Source organism: Drosophila suzukii, chromosome 3, assembly GCF_043229965.1.
Source record: "Drosophila suzukii chromosome 3, CBGP_Dsuzu_IsoJpt1.0, whole genome shotgun sequence".
Lineage (NCBI taxonomy): Eukaryota > Metazoa > Arthropoda > Insecta > Diptera > Drosophilidae > Drosophila > Drosophila suzukii.
Window position 1 is genome coordinate 92,587,881 of NC_092082.1, and position 22,791 is coordinate 92,610,671.

Consider the following 22,791-nt stretch of genomic DNA (forward strand, 5'->3'; position numbering starts at 1 on the left):
ATTAGCATTTAAATTGTAGTTACATTTGGCCAAAGCAAACGCAAACCGAAACCAAACTGAGCTGCAACTCCAGCCACAGCTCCACATCCAAACTTTAGATTATTTTTCATTCTTGTTTTCCTCCGTGGCGTTGCATTTCCCGCTTTCCTCTGGGCGAGCGTTTACCAAATGGAATTGTTGTCTTTTGTTTTCCTATAGAATGTAGTCTGTAGTGGGAGCTGCTCCTCCCCCTATTTTCCTCCCCCGGATTCGGACTGATGTTATCAAACCATGGCCTCCGGCAGAAGTTTCCTCTGTTCCTCGGCTCGGTGTGCCAAGGTAGCAATTTCAATATCAAAATTCTGGCCTGGCCTTTGGTCCGCTGCAGAAACCGCAGAACTTAAAACCAAACCAAGTGGAATGAATAGAAATGGAAACGGAATGGGAATCGGAGGACCGAGTTATCAGCGGTTCAGGTGAGTCCGCCCAACGGTAAACTGCCAACGCCAACGCCTTCTTCGGCATATCTGCACTCCGTTTCGGAACTCCTATGCCATCTCTTTGGCCAGAGACCAAGTCCAACTCCATTTCCTTTGCGGATTCGGATTCTGTCAGCGCACCGCGTTCGCAACATTTTAATTCGAATTAATTAACATTTTTGGCAGTCGACGGCCGCCGGCTCCTCAATCAGTCTGACCCAGTTTTGGGCCAAGCCATTGACTTGAGCTATTCTGCTACCTTTTGACCATTTTCCCCATTTCCACCCCATCCCGTTCCCATTCCCTTTGGCCACGAGCACTTGACGAACAGAAAAATTGCCCAAATAAAGCCGAATGATAAATTGTCAAGCATTTGGAAAATGACTTCAGAAGTGTGGCAGGCCCCGGGGCTTCCTATCCGTATTCCCCGTTTCCAGTTCTCCAGAGAATCTTGGAGAATCTCACTGTGACGTGGGGGGGGGGGGGGGGGAGAGAGAGATTAATTTGCAGCTGGCCAAGTACCGTAAGCGTAGGTGGCTTGATGAGCTCCGTTGGTCAGTTGGCGGGTACTTCTCTTTGGATCTCCTCGCTCCAGCAGATTCGATGTGGAACTGTCCACCATTCGTAGTTCCCCTTTCCCTCCTAGAAAGAGTACTAATTAATTGCGTGCTGGAAGCACTCCACGGTAGCAAAGAAGGGGCGGAGATCTCGTCGCAGTCGCTGCTCTGATTGACAGGAAATTGTTATGGCAGAGCCCGATTCCGATTCTTATTTTTAGCCAGTTCCCATCGATTAAGAGATCTACAACTGCGAACCCAGAGTTCAACGGCATCCTGCGGTCAGTTTCCCGTTTCATCTATGTGCTCTTGACATCTAACCCCGCCAGTGAGCAATCGAAAGTTTCCTACTCGCACTCCAAACCCATTCGATCTGAATCTCGGGTCTGCAATCTGCACTCCATCTGCATCTCGGTGGAAATGGGAGGCTGAGTCACTCCCAGGGAGGAGGGTTCCCTGGTGTCCGTGCTCCGCGTGCCCAATCATCCGCCACTCGAGACTCGCCGCTCGAGACGTTCGAGAGTGCGAGAAATGCAGGGAAATGGAGTCCAGCCAAACTCTCACTGCGGAACCAGGAAAGGGGATCCGGAGGGGCAATCTCTCGTGGCTAGTGCAGATGCCAGAGATAGCACTCGAGACCATGTCGACTAATTGCGGTTATAATATCAAAGTCGACATAACGCCTCGGTCCACCCTCTTCCTCTCCACTCTCCATTATCCCCGACACGAAACCGAAATCTGGAAAACACGCAACTGTCGACCTGGACGACGGTCAAGTGGCTTTCAGAGATTCCAAACAAAATTCAAACCGGACCAAGAGCCGATGCAGAGATGGAGTTGGACACTAGATGGAGCCGGGTGTCAGGATAATTTGCAGATCGACGCCGCCGACGCCACGCAAATGGAAATGAAAATGATCCGCCTGCAAATGATCGCCGGACATAATGAACTTTCTCGCTTTTGGGGTGTATTTGCGGTGCTTAGTGTTTGGCGGCCAGGAATGGAATCCGCCGAAAGGAGATATGCGGTTAGGAGATCAGGAGACCAAGCTACAGTGGAACAATTATGCAGAATTTGGGTCATCTCTCCCAGCAATCGCTGATGAGTTTTCCCAGCAGAGATAAAACAGAGAAGAGCCGAGCCACAGAGAACTCATAATAATTGTGGATTTAATTCAGATGCTGATTCCGAATTCGGTTTCTGTGTCGTTTGCTTCTGGGAAATGGCCGTGAAGTCATTTCGTTTTAACGGCATTTAGAACAGAGAACTTAGAAGAGGAAGGTGGCCAAGTTGCTCCCGAAAAGAGTCAATCCGGACTGATCTGAGCCAGAGAACAAGTGACGAACGTGCCGGTCATCACGATCCTCAACCTCTGGTATTACCAATATGGAGCCGTCGTGCCCATCACAGTCACCTCCAACATCACAGTCGGAGTCACCGTCATCGGATCACGAAGACGCACTGCCTCCTCCTCATTCTCCTCCTCCTGGCCATCGCATCCAATCCCTGTCAACTAATTGCCCGATCTCTTATCGACCAAGGCAACCTGCTGATTTCACGTTGCCAGAACGGTTCTTCTTCCTGTCCCGCGGGTCCAACTGGATCGTTGGATCGCTGATCATCGATCGTTGATGGGTCCACGTTTTTGTCTCCTGTCAAGGTTAAATCGTTCACATCTGCTGCACGTGACCAAGCCCATGAATATTAAGGGGTGGGGTGGAGATGCTCCTCTAATGACAAGAATTCCCATGCTGCATATCTGCGATGCCTTAACCAAAACGAAACCGTTATGGAGGCCCTGGGATGCATATGACAAATGGGCCTCCATCGCAGGGAATATGAAATCTCTTCAGCCTCATTAGCTCCACTTAATCGCACGCACCTCTCCATGGAACGCTGGTTGGATGAGTGGGTAACCAGTTGATGGCCATCAGTACCACCAGGTGTCTGGGTGTTGACCACCTACGGAGATTTGAGAGAGAGATGTGGACTCTGAAGACAGGGGACATTCCTCGGCTGCCGTAAATTTGCTTTAACCAAATCGCAAACAAATCGAGCCGCGCATTGTTGTCCCTAAAAGAGCAGCCACCCCTCTCCCGGGAATCCCCTCCAGATTCCAATTCCTCCATCTAGGTGCGTGAGTCGAGTGACTCCCACTCTGGACCTGGTGAGTTTGTTTCTTTCTGTGTTGGCTGCCAATGCGTCGGCATGTCCGATTGCCTTCCATTGATACTGGCCTCCAGGCTCCTTCCCTGCGGATCCCATCCCATCTGATGCCATCCTATCCTCCAGTTGGTCTTCGTTAGCGGCTGCTTCACCTACTTTCGGCTGCCATGTCGCCATTGCCTGCCCCCCAAATCCTGCTCCTGTGCGTAGTGTTCAGTTTGGTCTCCATTTCCCGATGCTGTCATCGCCTACGTTGCTTGTGCTCGTTGTGTTCCAACTGGCGAAGCTGGTGGAGATCTGTGGCCAACGCCCATTAGAGCCAGAAACAGGGAGACAGAGCCGAACTCTACGGCTGCCATTTGGCGGTAATGCGTTTCAATTACAATTCGCAATGAACGCGTTCAAAATTTCATTGGTCTGCTCTGATCTTTGGGAGATAGCGGGAAAGCCTTTCCTTTGTTCGGACCTCGAGGCTCCAGGTCTCTGTATCTGCCTCCATCCCGCTGCTACACTCCCCCCCAGGGAAAGTGTTGGAAATTGATCCGCAAAGTAATTGCAGTTGCACTGCCATTCCGCAACAATCCTTTTAAGTAGCTCCATTCCCCGTTTCACCTTTCCCTGCAAAGCCTCCGGCTGGCCCACATTTGCATGGCTACATGAGAGCTCCTCAATTAAAAGGCCGAGACAAGCAGCTCCACTCTTCCTGATCCCTGGCCATGTTCCACTTGACTTTAATTGGATTTTGTTTACTTTTGGGCACATTTCCTCAACCGGGAAGAGAAACAGGGGCAGAAACAGAAACAGAAGGAGTGCGGAATGCGACACGACACACGATGACAAATGTTGATATTCAAATGGCACCGTTGGGGGCGTCAGGAGCGTCAGCGGGCACTTGTCTTCGGCTGGGTTCCTGAACTAGCTGGACGGGGTTTTGGATCTCGGATGCTGGGCCTTTGTCACCAGAAGACTGGAGAGTGGAGGAGCTGTCCCCTGGCAAGCGACACCCGCAACTGGCATTCCAATCGATTGTTGGCCATGTTCCTCCGCGGAATCTGCGGTCTTCTTGGCCGGGTGAGAAAAGTAAGCCGTTGGATGGCCCTCCTCCTTGGATCCCCTATTCCATCCTCCACTTTGTTCTGTGATCTCCTCCATTCAACGCAAACAGGCAGCAGATGTTTGAAATGTTTGCGCGACTTTGTCAACGTTTCCATGTCTTCGCCGCCTTCTGTTTGGTGTCTCCTCCAATTGAATGCATTGGAAAATGTCCACAGCACCTGTCAGTAGCACCAGATGTTGGGTTTGGAGTGGAGATTCCAGTGGAGAGGCAACGCTCATGGTACCGTTGGGTGGATGGCATTCCAGTGGGAGAATCTCCCGCAGCAATTAACTCTTTCCACTCCGGAATGCTCCAATGACTCCCCAACAAATTGGGTTAAGCCTGCAGTTTGCATAAAACAAGCTCCGTTTAGCATGCAGCTCCTTGTAGATAGAGGTCCGTAGAAAGTGCATTTCCATATCCTAATTCGCTCTGCTCAGAAGTCAGCTCACGACTCCGCTTATCGGGCCCCAAAGCCTTGGATTCCTGCCGAAATGTGTCAATAATTAATTGTATTCAATTAAAGCACTCCCCGATCTCCATCTCCACCTCCATCCCGCTCAAAGTCAGCCGATGCTCGGATTAATTAAGATGCAGTCGGATCAGCAGACAAGCACTGGGATCGGATCGCTCCTGGTTGCGGAGTCATGTAATATGCATTTGAGGCTGGTTTGTCGCTGGATGTGCATCGATATGGCCTCCTCTCCGTCCACGTTTCGGGTAAAAGTGCAGCTAAACATCAATTAGCCCAATTCCCAGGCCGTTGCCACTTTGACTGGCTCCTCTTCTGGGACTTCTGTTTCTGTTTTGGTTTTGGTTTCCACCTCCGTTTCTCTTTCTTCTAACCTCATCTCGTATGTTGCATGTTGCATGTGGCTCACGTTGCATTTCGGCAACCAGTTGCATCTGCAGTTTCCATTGCCATTGCAGATGGGAGTTGAACGGGCTGCCCTTGTGATTAGATGCCGCTCTTCTTCGCCCAGAAGTGAAACCTAGCCCATTGCAATTTTCATTTCATTTCGCTTGGATACTGTCTTTTCCATTTGCTGACCCTCTGGTGGGGAGAGGTCTCTTCGGGAGAGCCTTTCCCATATCACTCCATTGTTACCAGCCACCAGTTACCTGGTAGAGTCTCTCATGGTCAGTTCCCGATGCACTCCGTTTGTCTCACGTGCCATCGAAAGTGCGTCGTGCAGAAGTTTCACTTCCCAGCGAACTCGAAAGTGATTCTAATCAAACGGGTACGGATTTAATGAAATAATGCCTAGCGAAAAGGAGAATGTAGAATCGCCACGAATCTCCGCCAGCTTTTCACTCATGTCGAGTGTCAAGCGGACGGGGCTTTCAACTAAATCAAATCCCCGCGATCGACACACATCTGGTGTTCCAGTGGTTCTGGTTTCATCCTCCTGAAGGTCTCCTCTCCATCTCCGTCGACATCATTCGATATTCCTGCTCTCGGATTCGGCATTCGCGTCACGATTCTGACCAGAGACAAAAGCAAAAAGTCAGGCAGATGAGCGATGGCCATGCATCACTGGCATAGGAATTGGATTTGGGGACACTCCATTTCGCATTCTCATCGGATGTATAATGCAACAGAACGCTAGACCGGCCAGCGAATTGCAAATGTTCGGCTCGGGAAATGAAAGTTCATTAAATCGCGAAACAAAGAAGAACAGATTGTGTGTAAAATTCCACAGACCTGTTAAAAGTGAAACCTCTAATAGCCAATAATTGCTGACATCGGAGAAATAGAAATAGATTCCACGCCATAATAGATAACCGAGTGGCGTAAAGTCAACACCAGGCATCATTAACCCCCAACATACTCATTTGTTATCCTCCAACTTTCAACCGGCGGCTTTCAACAAGTTTCGACTTCAGTTTGATTGCGTTTTCATCTCACGCACATGGATGACATTCTCCCCAGCCGAGATCTATGCAAATAGCCATAAATTGTGGTCGCAGAAGAATTGACAACCTGGGGAACTGCTTTGACCCACAATCTGATGTTCAGATAAAGGGAGAATATCTCTTGCTTTCCTCGTTCGTGCAAATCAATTAGCTTGAGATGACTCAAGATGATTTATAATAACCAGGTCACTGGAATCAAAGAATCGAAGGGAATCAGAACAAGGCCCGCCCTATCCCGCGAATTGGAATGGCATTGAGAACACCTTTCTATAATTAAGCAAACGAAAGGTTCGCAGAAAGATTAATGGATGGGCAAGATGTGTGGACAAGGAATTGGCACAATCTGGGAATACAAATTTGTAATCTTGCATCTCCCCCACGAGAACATCGCATCATACAAGCAGAAATAACAAGGTTCTGGGAGGGAAATGGAGACAAAGAAGGATAATGTCATGAACTTTGAGCCGCGGGGGGTGGACCTCTCCTGGTCCATCTGCATCTCCATCTGAGGCATGACCCGATCCCAGACAGCGTCGCCTATCAGCACTGACATCGCCTAAACAGCCAGGAGAACAACTGTGGGGGATTGGGGATCGGGAATTCAGGGGGAGGAGGGACTTCGAACAAGACTTGATCCTGCTGCTCCTGTTAAATGTGGCCATGTCTACACTACTGGCACAATTTCGAGGCCAGACGTATTCCCGTTGCTTTTCTTTTTCTTGGGTTTTTATTGCCGTTCCTAATTCCAGTGCTGTTGTCTTCATTGCTGAGCATTTTGTCAGCGGCATGTTAAGATTTAAATAGACATGCAAAAAGCCAGGAAAAAGGTGGTCGGTAAGGACAGGCTTTGAAGCTCCTCCTAACTTTTTTTCAGCGGGCGTAAGATGCACACTTTCGATAAAATTTCGGTTGAAATTTATGCAAGTCGGGGCAGAAACAGAGATTTGCTGGGCCGCCGAGTCAGACAAATGGTAATCCCGTTCAAGGAGAACTTGAAGACTTGAAGGGTGCTGCTCGCCCAATGATTTGGCAATTTGTGGTTTTTGTGAACTTATGCGATTCTTTCAGGTTTTTTCCACCGCCTGTACATAATTTACTAAGCGGCTTTTGTGTAATTGCTTCGAGACAATGTTTATAAAGAGTGGGGGGAGTGGGAGGTAGGAGACCACCCGAGTCGGGTAATGACAAAATAAATGTTTTGGGCCGGGCCAAAAGGTCAACCGACATGGCTGCATAACGGCATTTTTCGACAACCGACATCTAGAATGCAAAGCGATCTGAGAGCGAGTTCCTGGATTCGGATTCGAATTCGGGCTCGGATTTGTGCTACCAATTTATGCTTTGGCCCAAAGCTATCTGCCATTTATCGGTTTGGCAATTAAACTGGTCGAGAGTTGTGGTTTCTTTTGGTTTTGGGTTCTGCTCGGATGCTCGGGTGAGGTTAGCGTTGAGGTGGCGTTGGCAATTGTCGTCTCTTTTTCTATTTTATCGCCGACAGCTACCGAAACCGTCTGAAAAAACCGTCTCCACCGGCTTAAGCTTTATCAATGGCCCCGAGTTAATTGAATTTCTATCCATTGTGCGCACTTAAGTGGCACTTAACCCACTGCCGCAGGTCCAGATATGATGCAGCTGCATCAGCAACTGCAGTTCGCCGGAATTCGTATAAACCAACAGACCCCGACTAATTGCTTTTTATTATTTTGCCCATTTCGGCTATTTTGGCGGCGGGTCCTATCGGCCCATTACCATTACCTCTCAATTAGATGAAAGCCATGGGCCGTAGTAAAGCCGACTCGAATTTCTCCAATTGACATGTTTTAGCCCTCCGATTAGCCGGTGTGTGTGGAATTTTAGCCGCTGGTCTAGCACTTAACAATCATTTGGCCGCCGCTAAATGTGTATAATTATGGCCATAATTAAGAGGCCCACTTTCGATGGCGCAGCCAAGCGATTTGGCTAGCGGGTCAGACGAAAGGTTGCATTTCTGGGTTTCCACCGCTCGCATGGAAATTGTAAATTAATTAATTATACGGAATTCGCTTTGTGTGCGACTCCGAATGGCGTATAATACCTTGATGTCCAATCGGCTTATGTGCAGAGTTCTCGGTAAATTGGCAAAAGAATATTACCTCCATCTCTACAGACGTATAATGCGGGATCGCACTGGGTGGCCACTAATGCGCTAAATTAAAACCAAACAATGGCCGGGCGAGCATAATTGTATTTGCCAAAAGCCACGTGCAGGGGATTCTATATTCGAGCTCCAATTTGTAACGCAAACCCAATAGAGGTGGCAAACCGATCCAAAGACCGAGCATCTTGTGTGTGTTCCCCACTCCGTTCCCTCTTTTTGGGCCATAAACCTGAATGGCCGCAATAAATGTGGTCGATCGCCACCGACGATCGGATCGGTGACCATGAGGCTGCCGACGACCGACGTCCAGGTTGAAATATGTATTTGATGAGTTTGACAATCGGGCGATCGATCTTGTGGCCGGGAGCACATAAACCAGGGTTCAAGCCCATCAATTCGGGAGGCGATCGTTTGCCCCGATCAGTACCAATAACAATTTGTTGGGGCCACCGGAAGCTGAGTTAATTTAAACGGAGGCATTAAAGAACCTTTACAGGTAGACCAAAGGTTTCCAAATTTTCTGCCACTGATAACCATTTCCCAAAAGCATTTATCGCATATGCAAATGACCCACAAAAGGGTAGTAAAACAGGGCCAAGAATATTAGCCGTGTGCTGACTTGTATGGCCCTACACATGGCTTTCATTTTCATGGGAAACACGAAAACACTTTCCAACTTTCGGTTTTCCTTGCAGGGCCATAAACAAAATTGTTCTTAATTAAGAATTTTGGAGTAGGTTGTGGCGACATTTTCAAACCAGAACTGAACCTGGGTAAACAAAAAACGAAAGTAGCTGCCCATCGTTCAAGGGTTATGCAACAACGAATGTGGGAAAATATTTTTCGGGGAATATGTGCAAATAAAAGATCTTCTAAAATTAGACAGATGATGGGCGCTTGTCTACCGAAAGCCTAAGAAATGAAAGTTACTGTTTCTTTTCTGACCGAAAGTCTTGTTAGTGCTTTCTGTGCATTCATATTCAAATCGATACGCTTTTCATGGGCCATTTTTGTGGCCCCAGACTCTCACTGCCATTGATCACTTGCATTGAAGCCGAGCTCTAGCATGATTTGTTTCATAGGTAATCGCTTAACGGGTTGACCCGATGAAAGAAAAGCCAGTCAATATTACATGATTTATGAGTCATCAATTGTGGCCAAACAAATTGGAAACATCGCCTGTCAATCGAGTGGTCGTCTCGAGGGTAGGCTTCCATCTTCCATCTAACTAGCCATTCATCGAACCAGCGAGTCATCGATGAGTTAATCAAGTCGAAGACTGACAGCCGTCAATTACAACACTCGAATCTGCGCAATTGTCGATGCATTTTCTATTTGGTTATCTTGGACCCTGGAATATGGGCGCTAGGAATAGAGAGTTTTGAGATCATATAGAAAACGAAGCTTAGATACTCTAGTAGCCTTAAAATATTCTTCGAAACAGAGCAAAGTAACTTATGGATTTTAAATTGTAAATAAAACATTGTCAAGAAGTTTGATTCATAAAATACATTACAATTTTCCCCATTTTCGGCTCTTCAATTTTTTTGGACCAACATGAATAGATTAGGCTCTATTGTTTTTTCAAAAGCAACTACACGTTTGTGCTCAAAAAAATGCGATCCATCCAAGGACAAAGCATCCAAAAGTGATAACCCGAAGGGCAAAGGAGACAAGAAAGATCACTGTGGAAGAAGTAAGCTGAAACATATAGTATTAATGTCTGCAATATACACAAGACTAGTTGTTTTAAAGGTACAGAGCCCACTAAGCCGAAATGTAATAAAAATCCTGGTGCTAAAACATCTACTTCTGGAGGTAAATCAACTGAGCAATGTGAAAAAGACAAGAAATGAAGCGGAATCAACAAAATTAAATGTTATAAAGGCATTCCTATAAAGTAAAGGGTCTTTCAAAGTACAAATAAATACTTTAAATATAATAAACCTCAAATAATCAATGTTACCTAATCTTTTTAATCAGATAAACCCCTATTCTTTATGGAGCCGCACTCTGCAAACTCCCACCTATTTGGCATCTTGTCCACCCAAACGACTCAAACATTCATCACTTCGCGCCTCATCAGCAAACCATTATACCCTCTATTAGCAGTGGCATGCAGGTGAATATGCAGAGTCATAGAGGCACTCGAGCATCCTCGGCAGAAGTGTGAAGATGATTTGCACTCGGAAGACCATGGATGAGTCTTCGGCTACCGAACATTCCTGCTGCCTCAAGGAAAGAAGGGAAGGGGCGCACTTTATGGCTTTTCCGCCAACGGAGCACTGCAAAATCGTGCCTGGAGTTATGCAAATGAATTGTTTATTGACAGAAGTGTCACTCGTGGCTTGTTGGATAAACATTGCACAATAATTTTGACTAATTGCAAGGCAAATTGTTAGAAACGCGCAAGAGAAGTGGCTGCTGTGGTCAAGCGGACAACCCAATTTCAGTTTACTGACTGCATTTTTTCAGCTCAACTTGCCAACTTGCCGGCCGCCGGCGGCTTTTGGAGCCAGTCTTTTTGGTGGGCGTTTTTGTGGACCAAAAAAAGGAGAAATGGGGAACATTTTGCTCGCTACTTTTTTGTTTGAACTATTGAACGAACGTATCGGGGCCCCCGGTTAGAACTAACTGTGCGCTTGAGTTAAAGCCTGCAAAAATATTATAATCTTTATGCATAAATTCACACACCAACAACAACTACAAGAACAACAACCAGCAGGCAACGCACAGAAACGAGTTCGAGTTCGCTACTTGAGTCTTTTGTTTGTAGTTGGCGGATATAAATAGCCATGGACCATTGAGTTTCTGCACTATAAACCCAATTTCGCCGGCTTTTTTATGGCATCTGCCGAATAGCCTTAATGGATATATTCGCCTAATTAGCCATAGACACACGATTCTCCATTAGCCAAGCTTAATCTCCGCCTGCATGATGAAGAGTTTGGATTGAAGATGGATGTGGCCGTGGAGATGGAGATGGACTTTTCCCCGAACCCCACACGATACTTGCTGGGAATGTGCGTTCCACCGAATGGCCAGAAATAGCCAAGTCAAAAATAATATAAAAAATAGCTTTCCTGCACACGCAGCTGTGACCCACAATTGAAACAACAAATCAAGAGACAAGCAGATATGCAGACACAACTGCAAAACCACTTTTCGGTGGCTTAAAGCCCCCCGCCAAATCGACTACTTAAATTGCCCATTATCCGGCAGTACTTTTCGCTTTCAACTAGAGCAGTTAATGCCATTATGGCAGATGATACGGTTATGTGGATGCAACTCGAATCGATTGCAGACCAAGCACATTACATCAGTCCGCTGCATCAAAAGAAAGCGCCAACCGGCCGCCGAAAGATGGAAGCTCATTCAAGGCACTTGGGAGCTTAGGAGTAGCTAAAATCGTAGTAGAGCAAGTGCCCGGGTCGATTGAAGTCGGTTCACAGTGGTTCATTGGCAAAAATAAATCCAATGAAATATGAAGTTGGGGGAAAATCCGATCTTGGAACGAAAATATTTGACAAAACAAAGATGACACCAATTCTAGATTAAAAATTGCAAGTTCTTAAGAGAAGGGTAACCCTACTCTAGCTCCCTCTAACTTAGTTGAAAAAGTACTTAAGCGGATACTTTAAAGCGGATCAGTAAAGATTTATGCCCCAAACATTTAAAGGTATACCCTTTTTGAAATTGCTGAAAGAAGCACCTGTTCTGCCTTGATTGTAAATCTCAGCAACTTTAATGGATATGCAGATAAAATGTTTACCATCTCTTTAGATCTTTGCGACACCATCGTCTTTATGAACAATTCACATATTTACATTTAATTAGCTTGCGTTAATTAAGAGTTCAAAAACTCGCTCATGTGATGATGGCTCAAATAATGGGATATTTATTAGCTGCCATTTCCATACAACATAAACCGAACAAACCATCAACATAAAATAAAAGGCAATGCTTTTCTCTTCGACTCATCCTGCATGATTTTACACACCGATTTACGTAATTATTTTATTAAGATTATAATTATTTCATTAGTATATAGTAAAAATATTGCATTTAAGTTTCGCCAAGCTTTTCCGCCTGCCCGGTGGGGTGCCAAAAACCCGAGACGAAAACCACTGTGGCAGGGAAACATGGAAATCATTTCAAATTTTTCCTCTGGGATGGCCAAAGTGCGAGTGGAATAAAGGCCATTAATATGAGCCAAAATAAAATTGATAATCGTCTTCCGTTAGCCGAGCCACTGATGCTGCTCCTGATGCACTTTTGTTGTCTGAACCAGCTGACCCAGTTGTTCCCAGCGATATGAATGCATTCCGAACCGGACCAGGATGCCAACTGATGGCCACAGTGGGCGGGCTTTTTAGCATTTTAGCATTTGCCATTTACCAACTTCCATCCACCATTTACCATTTACCATTTGATATGACAAAAGTCCGTGAAAATGGCAGAGATCTGGAGCCATATAAGAGCACAGGGTATATGGAAATTTTCGTTTCGTTTTCTCCGCGGCAGATTTCCCTAAGCAGCCAAGACACGAAGTTCAGAGCCAGAAATAGGTGTACCCCATCCACAAGGTCTCAAATTCTCAAATTCTATGGCCATTTGGACACTGGGCGATCTCACCTCACCCAAATACGCGACAGCTCAATCAGTTGGCCATGACTGCGTACTGCAGTTGCTCTTGGCTCTTTCTGCATCTGCATCTGTTTCTTTGGCTCCGACCACAAGTCTTGACTGGGCCAATTTGATTTATGTTTGCGCAGGCCAGAGAACTTGTCTCTTCCTCGTTGCATTGCCGTTTCATGTTGGAATTCATGAATAAACATTAAAGCTGCCGAAAATTTGCAAGCCATGGCCATCGATAGAACAATAGAACTGAGCCGGGCGATGCTCCATTGTGTTTTATGGAACTGGAACCTGGAACCTGGAACCTGGAAAATCGAACCCTTTGCCACATGGAACGTGAGGTTCAGCTCGAGTAAGAGTTCTCACAGATGCATGTCCACCCTTAAGGTTCGGGTTGAAGATCAGATTAGGTTCTTGTCACTCCCCCATCGAATTCGTTTGGCACATCTCTCTTTAAACCGGACCTAAAGTTCTCCTCAAGTTCTCGAAGTCACATTCCAAGTGCGTGCAATATTGGTGAGTTATTTGTGAAAGCTTACAGAACGCGTGCCTTTCTCAACGTTGCTTTGATTAGTTCAGGTGCTCGTATTGACCCAGAGAACTACATTCCCTCCGCTTCCATATTTCGACTTTTAATAACACTTTCGGTGTGAGAGCTTCGATGGAGCAATTAAAGTGGGAGTCCCCGTTAGCCACCAACTTGGTTAGTCAGTCAGTCAGTCAGTTACTAAGTTAGTCTGTTCGGGAACGGTTAATTTGCCCAGAGAGACGAGACACGAGCAGCTCTTGATAAATGGCCCTTCGTCCAGACTTCGTCCACTTCCTCGTGAAAAGCCTGCGACTAATCGTTGCCGTTTGGCCCCGCTTAGTTGCCCAGGCTAAGTAGTCTCACACCTTGGGACTCCGGTCTTATTGCCAGACTAACACCCAGACTGAAACTCACCCAACCGAACTTGGACATCGACAAGGCGTCTGCTAATATTTCGGCCTGCCAGCGTGGCCACAACTCAATTAGGATGCCTGGAAATGATTCATTTTAATCTGAAGTCGGGTATCTGCAGTCATGAAGTTTGGAGTCTAAGTCCAAAGTCTCCTCAAGACCCATTTACCGTTGCGGCATTCCCCGTGGCGACTTTTAAGCGCTGTTGTGTCTAGAATTTTGCATGGCCATTTCATTATTGATTCGCATCTGACCAGGTCGTAAATGTCTTAATTTAGTAGAGGTTCTTCTGAGCTAAGTTTGGAGTACTGAAACTGTGATACCCTTTCTCACAGTCTCTTGTTAATTAGGAAAAGTAAGAGCTGGGTGCTCGAGGTTCCACCAGCATCAACCAGTTCATCTAATCTGGCATAGCTCATCGCGATGTTTTCCCATTTACTTGTTTATTTGAAGTGAACGACTTTAATCGATCGTTGTGGCCTGCATGAGCCATCATTAGGGCCACGCTCAAATTGTTAACACACTTGCAATGAAAGTGAAAAGTAAGGTAAAATTGGTGCACTTTCATTGCAACTCTCCAAGCCCTCCAGCCAGATCAATCACTAATTAATCGGCGATTGTCGAAGTGGGGTCAACTCAGAGGTCGTTTATGCCTGCTGATTAATTGAGTCTTTATTGCGAATTAGTGGAGATCAAATAAAGACTGGACAAGATCATGGTTTCGAGTAATTAATTTACTCATTAGGCCATTTCTGTCGCATTACTGATCCACAAACGGGAAAAGGCGACGCCGCCAGTTCTGAGAAGAGGCATCTCAACTTGCCCCAGAATCCGCTGCTCGATTCCCAAGAGCCAAGAACCAAGAGACTTCCTTGTTACAGTTGCAGCATTTTAGGGAATTCGGCTAACAAGAAAAACTCATAACTCAATTAAGAAGCGGCCTGTAATTGCTACACCCATGGACCACTCGTAGGCGAGTGGATCGGATGACAAGTCTGGGAGCCAGTCCGTAAGTGAGTGTCACCTGCTCCTACTTCACCGATTCTATTCGATTCGAATGCGATGGTGACAGCGACCGTCTCCAGCGATTCCACTCGAAATGTGGCCTGGACAACGTGCTAATGAAAGAGGTAGCCAGACGAGTCAGACCATGGTGGACTCATCTCGCACTAGATAACCAATTTAGTAGCCGACTGGTCCATCGAGATGCGTGTGCAATCGATTGTGCGAAGAACATGTGTTAATTATGCTGTTAAATGGCGTTGATTCGATGTCTAACAGTGGCCACAATTGATATTGATGTGGACAGGTTATGGGATGTAATGGGAAATCGGGTGGAAAGCTGCGGAAAGAACCAAGAACGAGGCCCAAAAAGAAGGGCTGACCAAACGAAAGTGTCACATCATGCTAACCTTGAAATGAATTTATACCGCGACCACAAAATTAAAGCTTTTTATGACCTGGGCCATTAGAATTACTTTTGCCAAACACAAGAAAGAGAAACTTAAGCACTTGTCTGTTGGCTTTTTTGCCAGAACCCGTGAATAGAAAGCCAAATGAAAATTAAACACGATTTCATGGTCCTGGGATTTGCTTTAGTTCTACGCTACTTTAATTTTTGCCCAGCCCAACAAAAGGTTTAGCTTAAAAAAATGTGAAAATAATTGTGTATAAGTTTCACACACTTGCCCCCCACGCAGAGCCAACAAAAAAATCCGCTTAATCATCCTAATTGTTCAGGTATGGCTTTAACATTTGCCGTGACTTTTGGCTTTTGGGTCCGGTAGCCGAACACTCGATAAAAAGTCTGTTGTTAAACAAATCATTTGCATGCCACAAACAAGAGCGTTTCAGATCGAGTCACGGCTCATCAAATCGAAACACATCACGCAGTAAAACAGAAAACCATACCAAACCGAAAGTAAGAGGTCCATTAGTCCGAACAAAAGCGATTTAATTGCCAAGCTGGCTATTCTAAGATGGGTCTCGTTTCTCCTCGAAAGAAGAGTCTGCCTTCGGTTGATTTTCTGATGGATAAGTAGCTGTATCTGTATCTGTATCTTTACGGAATGCGCTCGCTTTCATTCACTTTCATTCACACCTCAAATTAGCGAAACGCTGTAAAAGATTCATTGTTCGCCTGCTGACTTAACGGTTCCGAAATGACAATTGGCCATTAGCATAATATAACTTCTTCTTTTGGTTTCTGTGCTGTTTTTTCGTCTATTCGAGTTGCAAATTCGTTCACGTCTGAGCTCGCGTGACGAATGACCCTTGACCTGCGGAATAATGAAGAGCTCAAGAAGTCTGGACTTAAACAGCTGACACATTTCGTCTTTCGATTGCGTTCTCAGCTCGTTACTCAAATGAGGTTTCCGGTGTTTTCACTTTTTCTTTCTTGCACTTGAAGTACCATCTTCTTTTACTTTTCCAGAACCCGCATATGGCTCTATGTTTACCTATGACAGCTGTCAAGTCGAGCTCTGTAATGATATTTCCATAATGTAACACATTTTCACCACTTTTCCCGAAATTCCCCGGGCGTGAGATATTTTTCGGAGGTGTTAATATGTTTACCCTGTGTGGAATTCTATTTTAAAACGTGATATAATTCGATTGAGAAGCCACCAACATGACTGGGCAATTCTCATGGACCATGGACTGTGGACCGTGGATCTTGGCTTATGGATTATGGGCACCCATATATCATCGCGATGATCTGAAGCATTTAAGCCAAATTAAGCCGCCATTCAATTGCCATTCAGCATTTTGCGGTCTTCGCCGGGCAAGCAATTTGTCCTACAATTAAAGTGATTCAGATACTTGTAAGACTGTTGCACAACCGAAAGAAAAGACTCGAGTTTTCCTTACATAACACGATCATTTCAATAGTAATGGTAATGCGCTGACAGTAAAAGTAATGTCCAGCCATATTTTGGGCTATCAACATGTGTGTTTAAGCCGCGTCGCGTACAATATTCAACGTTTTCGACTTTAATCTTTAACGACACTGCCACACAAACTCAAACGAAGAGCAGAGCTAATTGTTTTTAATGCCTTTGTTTTTGGCCAAGACAAGACAAGAAGAAAGTGCACGAATTAAGGCAAATAATGTCAACGGCTAACGAACTATGTATTCCGAACCAAAAAACCTTTTAGCCAACGGCCGCGTGCCTCGACGCGCCATAAATACAATTTATTCGGTTTGCTTTCTTTTGTATTTGTTATGGCTTTTTAATAATTTACCGCGAATGCAACGTGAAATTTACTTATACAATCGCCGGGCAAGTTCATTTCACACAATCAGCGAACATCTTTCACAATAATTCCACTCGCCGTCCCGATGAAACATATAGATTTCGGCGTGAAAGTTTTATGACAGGCCTAACAGAACATCAGAGCGTCTAACATCGATACGATATATGGTGTGGTGCGATCCGATTATGATGATCACTTGATAGCCAAGGCCGTGGACGTGGATATGGATGTGGATGCCACATCTATCGCCACGATGGCGGTGGTAACTACATCCCAACATCTAATCCAGACGCAGCTGCGGGCCTGCAACTTGTTAGGCGTTTTTATGATTTGATACCCTGGAAGTGGCTGAGATATTTCTTGACGGGGTTTTTGGGATGTGAAGTCATTTTGTATAGATTTACCATTGTCCAAGATTGCTTTATATACGTTATTCCCTCTGCTGGCACTCTACCGAAACACTCTGTGACCACTTCCTCACAGTGAAATTCCGACATTTTATACTCTCTTCCTTGAAGATCTAATATTTTTATAATGCTAAGCATTACCCATTCGAATCCTCACAGTCACACCCATATTACTCGCTTTTTAATTGAAAAATGTTAGCGGCTCTTGGCCACTTTGCACATAACTGACAAAACACCGCGGGTCCCAACTGCACTGGCTACATGGATGCTAGATGTTGGATGCTGGCTGTTGGATCTGCAGACTGGGTTATGTTTTCATCTTCGTTTTTCCATTTCTCGTGCTGCTGCTCCTGGTGGTGCTGTTCTAATCTTAATCGCTGCTAATCACAAGCGATCAATTTTTTGCCGAGCAGTGCCAAGGCAGACGTGCTGGCAATTTGGAAGACCATAGCGGGCTTTCTGCTCCATTTCGAGGTGAGAAGCATTCAATCCTGGCCAGAACATCGGGAACCACCCAGTCTTGCATGTGGGATACAGCATTCAGATACAGATTCTGGGCTTATGGACCAGTGGACTCGTGGCCAACGAGTTGCTAACACGTCTGGGGCGAGGCACCTTGCAGTTGGCAGTTGGTTGTTGGTAGCCATCCGCAGCTGTGATTGCTGCCATTTGATTTGAAATTTGAGATTTAAGATTTGAGGCATGCAAGCGGGCAAAAAACGACCTTGACTGCGCCACAACGTGATGTAATGGGAGGCTAACCATGCCCACAAGCAACACACGACATGCCAAACTTCTGACATTTGCATAACACGCAGCCGAGATCCCAGATCCGAGATCTAACTGGAGCTGAGTTTGATTTATGTGCCACAAGTGTGACTGCCGTTAGGTAAGCTGTAAGCTGGAGTCGCCACAAATACGGCTTCTGCAACTTGGGGAACTTCCAGAGAAGCTGGGCTGGGGCGTTGAACGTTGTCCGATTATGCAATATTGATTGCACAATAATTGGCGAAAGGGCGCAATCGCAATCGCAAATAATCCATACAAGGTGTCGATGTCTCAACGCCGCGCACTAACGAGCTTCTTTCTTTCTTTTTCGAGCGATATCTGGGTCTGCAGCTAGACATTCAGCCAAACAAATGCTGCCATAAAGACTCATAACTACAAAATGGAATACAATTCTAGAACTTCCGCCATCCCTAGTACAATGGGATCAAGCGGAGGAAGTTTGACTATATTTTTTAAAACTTCTTCAGAAAGATCTTAGAAGCCTCCTAAAAACTTTACACACATCTATTGAACTGTTCTTTGAGGAGTTGTCTCTATAAATCTCTATAAAATTAAGTAAGCACTTAATTTAATAAGATTATAGGCAACAATTTCGCTTTTAGTCGCCCATTAAAGACACCTAACGAGCAGGTGAAACAAAGGAAATTCCTTCCTAACAATATAGGCACTTGCGTAATGAGACTCCTTGAGATTCTTTGAGTGAATTCCTATTATACTTCTCAACCATGAAGCCGCCGCACATTTCGATCTGCCCACAGTGCCTGTGTGGTCAAGTTGGGAGAGTATCGGTGGATATCGCGTTCTGCAAAACTGTTGTCCATGTTGCACTTTAATATGATAACAAATTATGGCCAGACGGGCCCAAAGACGTGTAACCAAAGTCGAGTGCGGCGCTTTACATGCTGCCATGGCCAAACTGCCTGGGCCACACATATATGGCCAGGAGAAGGAAAATTGGAGATGGAGATGGAGAAGGAGCAGCCTCATCGGAGAGCTTTGGCTTTTATGATTATCATGATATACGAGTGCCCATTGTTTTCGGGAGCAGGCAACTCGGCACAGCGAAGATACTCACCAAAAATGGCCAGGCCAAAACCAGGGAGCCGTGTGTAAAATTTAAATGAGCAGCCAGCCAGCTAGCAAGCCAACTATCCATAGTTTTTGGTGGTTGGCTGGAAGGGTCGGGTTCGGAGTCGGGGTCGGGGTTTCCACAAACCGATGAGTTTCACAAACTGTTGGCAGGCAGCAATTTGTTGGGGTTTTCCATAACATTCCTGTACGCTTATCAGAGCACATTAGGTGAGAATTGTGTCACCTAATTAGCGTAAATGAATCAAGAGTCAAACGAAGGCAGTTAGCCGGGTCCGGGTCCAAAGAGAACTCGAATGTCTGCCGCCTAATCCGTACCAATCTCGTTTTCGAAACGTGACAACACAGAGCCACAAAATGAGGCATTTGAAGCCTTTTGGGCTAATTTCGAGCGTCACTAAAGAGCCAGAGCGGAGGCCTAAAATAGCAGCTACCAAAGAAATTTAAATAGACTTTACAGTGGCCAAAATGTTGAACAAACGTGACAAATGCCACAAGCCTAAGTCGAAAGTCGCATTGTCTTTGGTGTGCGAATTTTAATTGCATTCAAGAGCTCAACAAAGGAGCCAAATATGCTCGGTACCGTTTTTTTAAATATTCAAGAAAAATAAATAAGGAAAGGATTATATTCCATCAAAAATACAGCGCATTCAAGCTGAAAGATAAAGTAGACATCAAACCAATATGGCTAATTAATAAAAAATCTTTGCTATGCTCGGAACAGGAATTCCATTCTTATGCTATTTATAGTTAGTAAATTATTTTTTATACAAAAAAGGAATGGCAAAAAAGCAGAGGCCATTTTTTTCTCAGAAATTATAAAGATTTCTAGACCGAAATGGAAACAACCAAACCAGATTAAACGGTGGACAAGTGCAAGTCTGTCTGTCAATGTCATTACAAGCAAATCCAAGCGAAGGCATTTAAAGTCTTTTACTTTCTGATGGCCGTTCTTGGATTTTCTTTTTATTGTTCCTATTATGATTGCCATTACCATTATGATTTCTGTATTTCTGTATTTCTATGTTAAGCCGAGAGCAACGCCACATGCCAATCTGTACTTAGAACGTGAGCAGATGACGATGCGGTGATTGTGATGATGAAGATGCTCCAACTGGCTGATGGAGATGATGCTGCTCGGACAGTTGACCATTTGTCGCACTATTGAGCACACAAAACACCGACGAAGAAGAGGAAGAAGTTCTTGGCCGTTGACAAAAACAACTTTCACCGAGCTTAGAATACTGACATCTTTCAGTTCTCGCGGTTGTCGCAAAAATTGTTTTCTGTCGGAAGAAAGCCTACTCGATTTAGGTGAGATAAAACGAAGACCGAAACTAAGAAATTCCCCCTCGACATAAATCATTCACTTCCGTAGGCCCAAAAACTTTATTAAACCTCAGGTTAATTAGTCAATTAGGAAAGGGCCCAGCCCAAATGGAAACCCAAAACCAAACCCCCAACCAAAGACCAGAATTGCATCATTTATCTGGATGAAATTTCTCTTTTTGGGGTCACACGCGCTTTTGGCCAGGAAACCCAAAGGCAACAGCACCATCAGCATTCCTCGAACACAGATGTTCGAGTAGATACATTAAATTACCGACTTGACATTCGGCGAATTTGCAGCTCCGAAGTGCAGGGCTGGAATTTCATAAAGGGCCCGCTTCATTCATTTTTTCATTTTCGAGAGGCCCGGCGGACACAAACAAATTACGGTAATCGGCTTTAATTAACGCCGCGTTTTATCTGACCAGAAACGTTTTCGGATCCGAATTCGTTTAGCTTTTCATTTTAGGCCTCCGAGGGGCGTTGAACTCGATGTTTGGCAAAGGCGTTGTACAAAAATTAATCAATAAATTCTCACACTGGAACTAATTTATGTTTTTGGCTAACAGATCTCGATCTCAACACAAGCCCTTTGTCCGAATTTAAAGTTCTCATTGTGGCCGGCTCGCATTTGTTTCCATCTGGAGTGAAGAAAATAGTCCGATGTACGCGTATGGCAAAACGATTTCATGCTTTAAATATTTGCCCCAGCAGACAATTGTTAATCAAGACAAAATGGTAACAGTCCGCATGTTGTTTACTTAACTTAACACAAAGCATCTTTGAACCGAGCCGCCAAAAAAGAATTATTGGCTTTTTGTTTTCCTAGCAGCGCAGATGGCCAGCAAAAAACGGCGGAGAATTAGAAACTTGTCTTCTGTGTGTGTCATACAAAAAGTCAAGAACATATTTTCGAAAATTGCAGGAAATAAACACTTTAGATAGATCTCTTTGCTTTTTGCTGGGTTGCCGTGTTGGGCTGTGCCAAAAAATTTGGCCAAAGGCCCAGCGAGAAACCCATTTTAGGTGAGCCGCGAATGTTTACGACCTGTGTGTTTGGACAGGTAGCTAAATTTCTGGGATTTCTGGGCGAACGGACGGGTAACCGGACTCTCAACTCCACAATCTCCACCCACAAGGCTGGGTAAGTAAGTAACCCCGAGCAGCGGCAAATTGAATTGGTTTATGTTTTGCTTGTTCAAGATAACACCACGCCCAGAAGTATATAAATATTAAATGCTGACCTGATTAGCGGTCGAATGGGCAAATATTGGACCTATTTGTTCCATATTTTACGAGCGTATCTCTCTCCTTTCGCTGTTTATTTTTGATGAACTTCACCTGAGGCGGCGTTTTAACGTTACGATGCCACGGCGGGCAACATGATCGCATTAAATAAGCCAATAAATGCTTTAATACTATCGCTAACAAATCGCAGGGGCCCAAAGCGAGGGAACAGGCCCAATTTCTGCCCAAAATTCGAATTCGGACACACTCGTGGAACTCGGGGACAGAAACAAAGCCGAAATAAAATTTTCTCAGCTCATATTTCACCCAGCCTGGGCATAATATTACGCCCAATTTGGCTCTGTACTTGTACTTGGATCGTTTCCTTCGGTTTAGACTTTGGTTTGGGTTTGGGTTTTCGTTGGCTTTCCGACTCGGCAACCCCTTGTTAACAACCGTTCAGTTACAATGGGATAACGTTAGCTCTTGTTCTGTTTTGGGCCTCAAATTTGCCTCTGGGGTATACTAAACTAATGAAGAGCTAGAGAACTTTAAGAAGGTACTAAAAAATAAGTAAAGGATACGCTAGATTGCATTTAATATTTGTTAAATGCCACAAATTAACGTTAATAATAACGTTTTTTTCCGTATGTAAGATCAACAGATCCGTGATAATTAATCAGATAATAAAAGATATCCAGTAGAAAGAAAATTAATTAATGATTATAAAAAACCATCAATAATCTTTAATGAAGCTGTTAATATACTCAGCCATCGATTAGC

The 22,791-nt window shown here is 45.0% G+C and overlaps 1 protein-coding gene and 1 long non-coding RNA gene across 2 annotated transcripts in view; one reads left to right on the forward strand and one right to left on the reverse strand.

Annotated features, from left to right (window-relative positions):
• The window catches only part of LOC108010837 (methylthioribose-1-phosphate isomerase), a 94,787-nt gene that overhangs the window by 69,376 nt on the left and 2,620 nt on the right, over positions 1-22,791 (reverse strand). The gene's annotated exons all lie outside the window — the stretch shown is intronic.
• On the forward strand, positions 9,750-10,291 carry LOC136117094 (uncharacterized). The gene is made up of 2 exons (XR_010654358.2): positions 9,750-10,027; positions 10,087-10,291. It is a non-coding gene; the product is annotated as an uncharacterized lncRNA (long non-coding RNA).